Raw genomic sequence first — 9,680 nt, forward strand, 5'->3', positions numbered from 1 at the left:
TGTAATATCTACAATGTCATAAATATGAAATTTTATTAATACATGAATAAATATTTTATAATAGTTACTGGAAAACTGAAAATATTTCATAACTATCACTTTTCACAAATACCAGAAAGTTAATAAGAAAATGTTTAAATGGATTTCTTGACTTTCTTACGGTAATTTAATATTAACAAATTAGATGCGGCTGAATGATAAGAATTCCTGATACAGTTTAAGTTTGGAAATTTAGTTTGTAATACAGTAGGTTCAGCAGTATGCTAATAAGGGATGATGGGATTTTAAAGGAAAAAGAGTCAAAATTTACATCAAGTAGTCAAATGTGAATAAAAGGAAAATATTTTTAATAAATTTCTGAGGGAAAGTAAATAGCTTTTCCCTTTTTTGCCCCTTGATGGGCATTGTCAAACTGCCAAAACACAAAGCAGGATTTATCGAGTCCCCATTATATGCATGGAAATACAGATGCACTAAGAGATTCTAACCCCGTAGATCTATGGAGGGAAATATTTTTAAGTCACACATATATCTAACATTAAAAACCATATTTGGGAAATATTTGTATATTATTGGGGAAATAGAAGCAAAAGTAAAATCTTCTGAACCTAGAAATCTCCATAAAAGTAGGAGAGAAAGAAAAGAAGTTTTTACTGAATTAGCGCTAAAGTTGAATGTCAAATGGGATGCCCACCACAGGACATAACTCAAAAGACAGCAAGAGTGAAGGGAAGCTCTCTGCTTACACAGTGAAGCAGATATATATCCCTTCTAAACAATTGTCTTTAAGAGGAATTCACAGCACCATTTATCAGATGTATTTATTTATAAATTTGCCTAGCAATTGTATTCAAACAAAGTTAAAACAAACATATTTTTATGACAGCAGGGAGTGCTGAACTTGGAGTGAGGCACTCTCCACTTAGTTCCTGCCCTCCCACAGAGGAAAAAGGGTTGCTGTTGATTTTTTGTTTGTTTGTTTTGTTTTGTTTTTTGATGTTTACATGCCAAAGAGATGCTTCCCAAGCTTTAGAGAAATACATTTCTGGATTGTAAAACTGGCAAAAAATCTTTAAAATGATTTAGACACATCCCAGAGGGGCAGAGAAGTAATATTTAAATATGAGCCAGCTTGCAAGAAAAAATGTTCTAAGAAGTGATGAGGGACATATCTAATCTTTAAAAGAAAAAAAAACTGGGAGAATTAACTTATGTTTTAAAGTGTTTGTCATGGAAATAACATATTGTAATCTCATAATCTAAGACAGCCTATAACGAGTATAACCAGTGAGGTAATTATAATGTCTAAATACTCTTTTAAGTCTAAAGCTCAAAGTACTATACTTTTCTGCCACTGTGGGCATTGCCTGACACAGGTGCATTTACATACTTGTGGGCAATACACTCATACAAACAAAATAAAAATAATAAATTATTTTTAAAACTACATTGGAATATATTAAGCAAAGGGTTTCATGTGACATTTTCATAGATGTACATAAGGTACATAGTTCATATTTGACCCCCCCATTATCCATGTTTACTCTTCATCCTCTTTTAGTGATGGAAATATTTTTAGTACTTCCGAATTAGTCTATGCCTTATTTTCTCTTCCCAAAAAAATGTAGATTTTTTTTAATGGATTAGCTTTTTCTTAACTGAAGAAAAACAATGTTTTATGAACAAAGAATATAATAAATATTTTAGTAGCAAAATATTTACTCCTAAAAGTGTTGAAAAAATATAGCAATAACCCTTCTTCTAAATTATATCATATTTTAGTAATGTTAACAATCCAAAGTAATGGATTGCTTAGCATGAGTCTAAGCAGTATGCAAATACATGATTTATGCATGTGTGTGCATCTGTGTGTGCATGCCCATTTTTGCTCATGGGATGGGCACAGGTAAATATTTCATTATGACATTTTTATTCATGTAACATTGTATCTGCTATGCTGTCTTGCCCACTTCCACTCCTACTAATCTTTCTATTCCCAACCAGACCCCTATATGCTTTCTTATCTTTTTATGTGTGACCCAAAGAGTTTCATTAGTGTTGTTTACAGGACATGAGCTCCTTACCAATGGCTACACCAATGAAGAAAATCTCTCTCCCTAAGACCAACCATCAACTGCATACAAATATTCAGGAGGGTGTGCATTCCTATGAGTTCCTCCACTTTCTATGACAGTGTGTTGATGGGCCCAGTATTGCACACATCTTGTAAAGTTCCAGAGTGTAACCCGCCAGAACTAAATGATAAGACCTTATTGCTTAAAGAGCCATGAACCTTGAATTCAGGCCATAGAGAAATCAAACTGGATCTGGGCTGGATGCTTCCTTCCAGCTAGCTAGCCATCTTAGCGTCAGAAGGTCCTATGCAAGTTGCTGAGAAAGAATTTTCATCAACAGACTTATCCAGTTGTGGACTCTTTGTACAATAATATTTCTCTGTCAAGAAAAATGGACCCACTGGTACAAGAGTGGCACGTTTGTATTGGGGTCACCAGCTGATTTCTGATTAGATTTGAGACCTGTTCCATAGGAAAGAAGTACATCTGGTACTGTAAACCTGGTCAAAAGCCCATGACTGGAGAAGCCCTAGACCCTAGGGGGGAAGATATTGTTGTTGTTTTGCCAACTGTACATGATGTCCTTCTAAATCATTGCCTTCTAAATAAATGTCTTTATGCCCATAGAATAGTGTTGCTGTCAGCTTTGGTCAAAGAAGTTTCTTTCTGCAGTGGTCATCAGTGACTTCAGAGACTCACAACTGCTCCAAGCACTGAGAATAAATGACTGTTTAATACCCAGCCATAAATGGGAAATGTCTATATCACCCTTGGGAGACTGAGGAAGGAGGATCATGAGATCAAGATACTCCTGTGCTACACAGTACAATCCTATCTCAAGGACAAAAAATTATAGTGCCTTAACAGTGGATTTGTTTTTATGAGAGGATTTCTTTAGACTTCTGTCAAAACTGGAATACAGCCCTATTATTTTCAATGTGTGTAATAATCTTCACTTACCAAAGAAAAATATTTTCCAAGACTGCTATTGGATACTTGAAATTATATAATTTACTAAGCACTGCAATACTGTAAAAAGTGAAAACCTAGCTGACTCTGAGTGACTCAGAAGTGAGCAGCATATGCAGCATGGCTATGTTGTACCAAGGAAGGAATCATGTTGGGCAAAGTGGGCTGTGATCACAAGTGTTCAGCAGGTTACTCAGAATACCATGTTGATTAGAGCATGAATTTTGTGTTTCTGGAATTTTTCACTCAATATTTTGTAACCACAATTGACCATGGGATAGGTGACCGAAACCACAGAAACCAATGCTACAGATAAGGGAAATCTTGCGGATTTAATGTGTTTCAGTATAAGAGCAAAATATTTACCATGGTCAAACAGACTAACGTTTATGAACTCATATAGATGACTTTTGTTGTGGTAAAAATAACCAAAATCTATTGTTTTTATCTTATTTGTGATCTACAGTATGATAGTATTAACTATGGTCACATGCTGTGAATTAAATCTTTAGCCTTACACACAACTGAAATTTTATACTCTTTTATCGATGTCTCCCCATGTTCCTTATACTCTCCCGTAACCCCTGTTCCATATATGTGTGTTGCCTTAGATTCTACAAATCATGCTGTTTGTCTTTGTCTCTCTGACTTTTTTTCACTTAACATAATACAAAGATTAATCTATGTTTTGGTGGCAGGATCTCATTTTTGAGGGCTGGATAATATTTGATTTTTCATATAAATGTATTTATATGTTATAGCTGCCTTATTCACTCATCTATTGACAGATTGAATCTGCATCTAGATGCTATTAATGAACAATATTTCAATGAGTGTGGGAAAGAAGGTATTTCTCCACAGTGCTGATTCCTTTTTTTAACTATACACATAAAAGAAGGGTTGGTAGCTATTTTTCACTTTTTGAGCAACTTCCTTACTGTTTTCCACATTTATGGAATATATATATATATTTTTTCCAAGTATGTAGAATACATGTACATATACATATATTATCCTAGCTAATTCCTATCAGTTCGACTACCAATTTTTCTTAGTATCATTTATCAGACATAATCTTTTCCCACTGTGACTTCTTGACATCTATGGGGAAAATTGGGTGGTTATATATGCTTGAGCTTGCTTCTGGGCTCTTCGATCTGTTTCCCTAGTCTGCTAGCCTTTGTGCCTATTTTTATGCCAGTACTATACTACTTTGATTCTAATAGCTTTATAATATAGTTTGAAATCAGAAATTTGATACCTTTAACTTTTCCTTTCTCAAGATGCTTTAACTGCTCATCCTCTTTTGTGGTTCCAAGATTTTAGGCTTTTTCTTGTTATCTCTAAATAGTAATAATATCAATAATAATTGTTCTAATGAATAATTGAAACCCATAGTCACACAGATAACCTCAGTTGATCTATATGTGACATAAACAAAGCAAAAGTCATAAGTACAGGAAACAAATTTGTAAAAAATGATGATAGCTGGAAAGGAAGGGAGAAAAACAAGAGAAGATTGCGGAGATAGTAACTGGAATGTGTTACATGTACATGAGATTGCTAAAGAACAAATTTATTAATAATACACAACAAAAAGTATCATTAAAATTTTGAGAAGGATTTCTTTGAATTGATAAATCACCCTAGGAAATATGGGCACCTAAACAAATGTTACTTTTCTGATCCATGAGCACAGGATATTATGCCACTGATTCATACCTTCTTCAGTTGCTGGCTCCCACCTGTCTGTTATGTCTCTGTGCATAGATCTCTCACACCCTCGGCTAAATGTATGCCCTAGAACTTTATTGTTCTAATGCTGTGACAAATAAGATGTTTTTAAATTTCTTTTTCAAGGAAGTCATTACTGATATTACAATAATGCAAGAAATCATGGTACATTGATTTTGTATTCTTTAAATTTATTGAATTCATCTATTAGTTCTTACAAGAGTAGTGATTTGTGGGGGAAGGATGGGGTGTGTGAAATTCTTTGGATTTTCCACATTTAAGATCACATCATGTGCAGATAAGAAATTTAACTCCTTCTTGTCCAATATATTACTTTCAAGAATATGTTGAAAAGACATGTAAGAGTAGACATTACTGTCTTACACTAGAGATTGAATGAAAATGTTTTCTCCTCTGGTTGTCATAAAGAACATTTATAATTCTGAGTATATTCATCTGTGATGTTTAACTAGCTCGGAGTTTTTAATGAAAGGGTACTAAACTTTATTAAATTTATTTACTTATTCATTTATATAATGTGATTTTTATCTTTTATTTTCCAAATTTACTACATCACATTGGTTGATCTGCCTAAGATAAGTCAAACTTGCATCTCAGGGATAAGTGTCAACTGATCATCAAATATAACTTTCCCCATGTGTTATTGTACCTGGTTTGCAAGTATTTCATTGATAATTTTTGCATTTATGTTCTTCAGCGTTATTAGCCTGTAGTTTTCTTTTGTGATGATTTACCCAGTATTACTAAGAGTGACACAGATTTCATAAAAAGAGTTTAGAAGTACTCTCTCTACTTCCACTTATTGGAGAATTTCAAGGATAATTTGTACCAATTTTTCTTTGAATTTTAGTATGAATCAGGCATGAAATCAGTGTATCCTTGGCTTCTCTTTATTGCGAGGTTTGTAATCACTACTTTGGTTTCTTTATCTGCCATTGGTCTGCTTAGTCTTTCTATTTCTCCTTGTCTCAGTTATTGTACATTGTATAATTATAAAAACATGCTAAAATTACCTAAGAAAATAAGGAGAAGAATTAAATTATTAAAACTAGAAATGTAAGTCAATAAATACAACACTGCTAGAAATTTAAAATAAATCATAAGGGACTACTGTGAACAATTATATACCAAAAATGGATGTTGTGAAGAAAACAGGATGTAACTATTGAACATATGCTTCCTGAAGAGATTTTAAAGCAACCGAGGGAGCACTAAATCTCAGATCTAGCTCCTAGTGGAGGACTTTGTCTATATTTGCTGAGTAAACACTTAATTGGACCAAAGGTATATACGATCTTCAAGTTTATAGACTTTGAAGAAGTCCTAAAAGTATGTGGAGTAAGAGATTATCAAACATTACTTTCTTCCTCTCACACTAGCACTTTTATTTTTCTTTTGTAATCATAGGTACAGATAAAAATCTCAGATCTCACTTGGTAAACTCTTTGGTAAATAATTGATTTTAAGTGAAATTAAATATAGAACTAGACCCTTTTTAATTTGTAGAACTTTCCAAGGTACAGAGAGGGAATCACAGAAACATGAAACCACTGAACACAGTGCCTCTAACCTGGCCACCCTAAGTGTTCCCTGACATACTTCATGTGCTTGTAATTCCTAAACCAGAAAACTTTGACATGTATAATATTCTGTTCTTTCTTTTTATCATTACAATTGCACGTGTTATGTCTTAAAGGCTGAATCTTACAATTTTCTTAGTTATTTATTCTGAAATCAAGCTGAATATTCCTAAATAATATATTCATGGTAAATAATGATACTATTAATTTGTTACAGATTGGATGTGATTCATCCTTCCAAGGGACTACGGGTTCATCTTCAGTGTCTTGATTTGAGAGGTTGTAAAATCTTTAGGAGGTTAAGGCACAATGGCTGTTCCTTCAGTCACAGGTTATGTATATGGGGGGGCGGTGTTCGAGCAGAAGAGATTAAGGTAGTTATCAAGGAACTAAATTTAATTATCCTGTAGAAAAAACGGTATGGAAGTTTATACCCTGTATTGCCCTCTGCTCTCCTATCTGCCAATGGAATGTTTCTTGCACATACATGCTCTATCAATAGTAAGACATTTAACAAAGGAAAACTTAAGCTGTACAGTGCCCTGGAACCTGGAGAATAGTGAATGAAGTAAGCTGTTCTAATTCTGTTACTCATCTTCAGGCAATTTGTTTTAGAAATAAAGCAGACTAATTAGAGTTTTAGAGAAAAATTACAAAGTAGACAAGATGTCAAGGCATGTTCTGGGGAAGAGGGGCATGGAAAAGAGGAAGAGAGGAAGTCATGCTTTTGGGGTTAGGGTCAGCAATAGTTGCCCATCATGGTGATCCATAAGACACTGTAGAAGGTGATACGGAACTTCTGAGAAATCAATGAGGAACCCAGAGTGTCAGGGCAGACAGGCCGATCAGTATTTAAAGAAGTGGGGGGCGGGAAGTATTACATTTTTTTAGTTAAAACTCAGGAAAGTAGTCTGACCTTAACAGTGGTGGATCTACAAGCAATTGCCCTGAGAGAGGGGCTGCTGAGATGTATAAGTGCATTATCTCATTGAAGGGTGTTCTAGTTTTTTTTTCTGTTGCTGTGATAAAAAGACTGACCAAAACTAACTTGGGGAAGAAAGGTTTATTTGACTTACAAGTACAGTCCATCAAAAAGGAAAGCCAAGGCAGGAACATAGGATAGGAACCTGGAGCACTGACTATGGAGGAAAAATGCTTATTGAATTACTCCTCTGACCTGTGCTCAGCCTGCTTTCTTATACAATACAGGACCACATGCCCAGGGGTGGCACTGCCCCCGGTAGGTTGGGCCCATCTGCATCACTCAATAATCAAGAAAATGTCCCACAGACATGACCACAGGCTAATCCAATGGAGAAAATTCCTTAATTGAGGTTCCCTTTAACCAGGTATGTCAAGTTGACAAGTACAGCTATCCAGCACAAGGGGATAATTATCACGCTTGTCTCCTTAGCTTGTCTTTAGGTGAATCAGCTTTCCTGGGAGTTTGTCTTCTGAACAGGTGATTGACAGACCTAGTTGGAGTAACTCTTTATCATTTTTTTATTTTATGTGTCTGAGTGTTATGCCTACGTGTGTTTAAGTACACCCATGCTATGCAATGTCCAAGGTGTCAGAACCCCTGGAAATGGAATTACAGATGGTTATTAGTCACCATGTGGGTTCTTGGAATTTATTGAGTCCAGGTCCTCTGCAAGAGAGGCCAGTGCCCTTAACAGCAGATCCATCTCCCCAGGCCTGGATTTACTCTTTAGGGAGGGGGTAATAATGGTATGCAATGTTCTAATCTTTGGGGCAGGTCAGAATGTCACGTCTCCTCCCAGGGCCAGATTCCCCTTTCTTTTTTTTTAAACCAGGAGTAAATAGTTTTCTTTTACAGGGTCTTCACAGAGCCCTACACTTTCACCTTTTCATTTGGAAAATGGGAAGTGGGGTCAAAATTGATTATGAGAAAGGAATCCATCCTCAATGGCTTCCAAGTCTACCAATACTGGCTAGCTGCCTAATAACCCAAAAAGAGGAGGATGAAAGGGCAGGATCACTGGGATGCCTTGAAGAGTCGGTATTTAATGTCACTTGTCATTCTTCAGCCACTACTCCTCTATTTAATGTTGTGTGTACACTTTTCTCTTTCTAGTATTCGTTCCATTACATTACAATGTATTGTTTTTAATGGTAGATAATTCCATGATGCTTCCTTTTCACTTCCCAGCATTGGTTTTCAACTACCCCTAAATACTTCAAGTAACTACTTTTAGTTTCAAATGTGTTTATTTTGACCTATTAATGATGAGAATAGAAATGTAAATACCTTACCAGAAAAACTTTCACAGTTAGTCCCACCTAGATCTCATCTCCTTTGCATTCACCATTAGAAAACTCAAAGACAAATGAGCAAAGAAAGACAAGATTTGTTTCAACCGAAAGTTATATTACTATTTATACTGTTATTAGTTGGGTGAAATCTAGAGTTCTAAGTGCGTAATCATGCAAGTTTGAGGGAGGTTGTCCCTGAGTCAATGGAACATTGTCCTCATCATGGCTTCTTATGCTATTACAAAGGCAATTGTGTTAAAAAATATAATGAAAGGTATGCAAATATAACTGAAGCATGTGGGTTATTTATTGTTTAACATTCACTCTGCAATGATATTATAACCTTGTATTTAAGTTTTAGAATTACTTTCCGTAAGGACTGAAAATATGGTTTTTAGATATTTTATTTATTATTTTTATTTTATGTGTATAATTGCATTGCCTGCACATGTGTAAACGCATCCCTTTTGTGCAGTGCCTGCAGAGGTCAGAAGAGGGTGTTGGACTCCCCTGGAACTGGAGTTACAGATTGTTGTTAGCCACCATGTGGGTGCTGGGAATCAAACGCCCAGTCCCCAGAAGAGTAGTGTGGTGGTTTGAATGAAAATGTCCCCCATAGGCTCCAAGTATTTGGGCATTTTGTCCTCACATGGTGGCACTGTTTCGGGAGGTTTTAGAAGGTATGGCTATCCTGGAGGAAGCACATCACTGGGGGTGGGCTTAGAGAGTTCTTAAGCCTTGCTGGATCTCCAGTTGCTCTCTTGCTTCCTGTGCCTGTTGGAACGTTTAGAGCTTTGCTTAGCTTCCTTTGCTCCTCCTCCAGCCACCTCTGCCGCCATGCCTCCCTGCCAAGATGGACTGTAATTCCTCTGGAACCATAAGCTCAAATAAACACTTCCTTTTATAAGTTGTTTTGGTCAGTGTTTCTATCACAGCAACAGAAAAGTGACTAATCCAAGTAGCCAGTGCTCTTTCTTAACTGCTGAGTCATCTCTCCAGCCCTGAAAACATGTTTTAGGCATAG

The sequence above is a fragment of the Nannospalax galili genome, unplaced genomic scaffold, assembly GCF_000622305.1.
Source record: "Nannospalax galili isolate Female #2095 unplaced genomic scaffold, S.galili_v1.0 scaffold794, whole genome shotgun sequence".
Classification (NCBI taxonomy): domain Eukaryota; kingdom Metazoa; phylum Chordata; class Mammalia; order Rodentia; family Spalacidae; genus Nannospalax; species Nannospalax galili.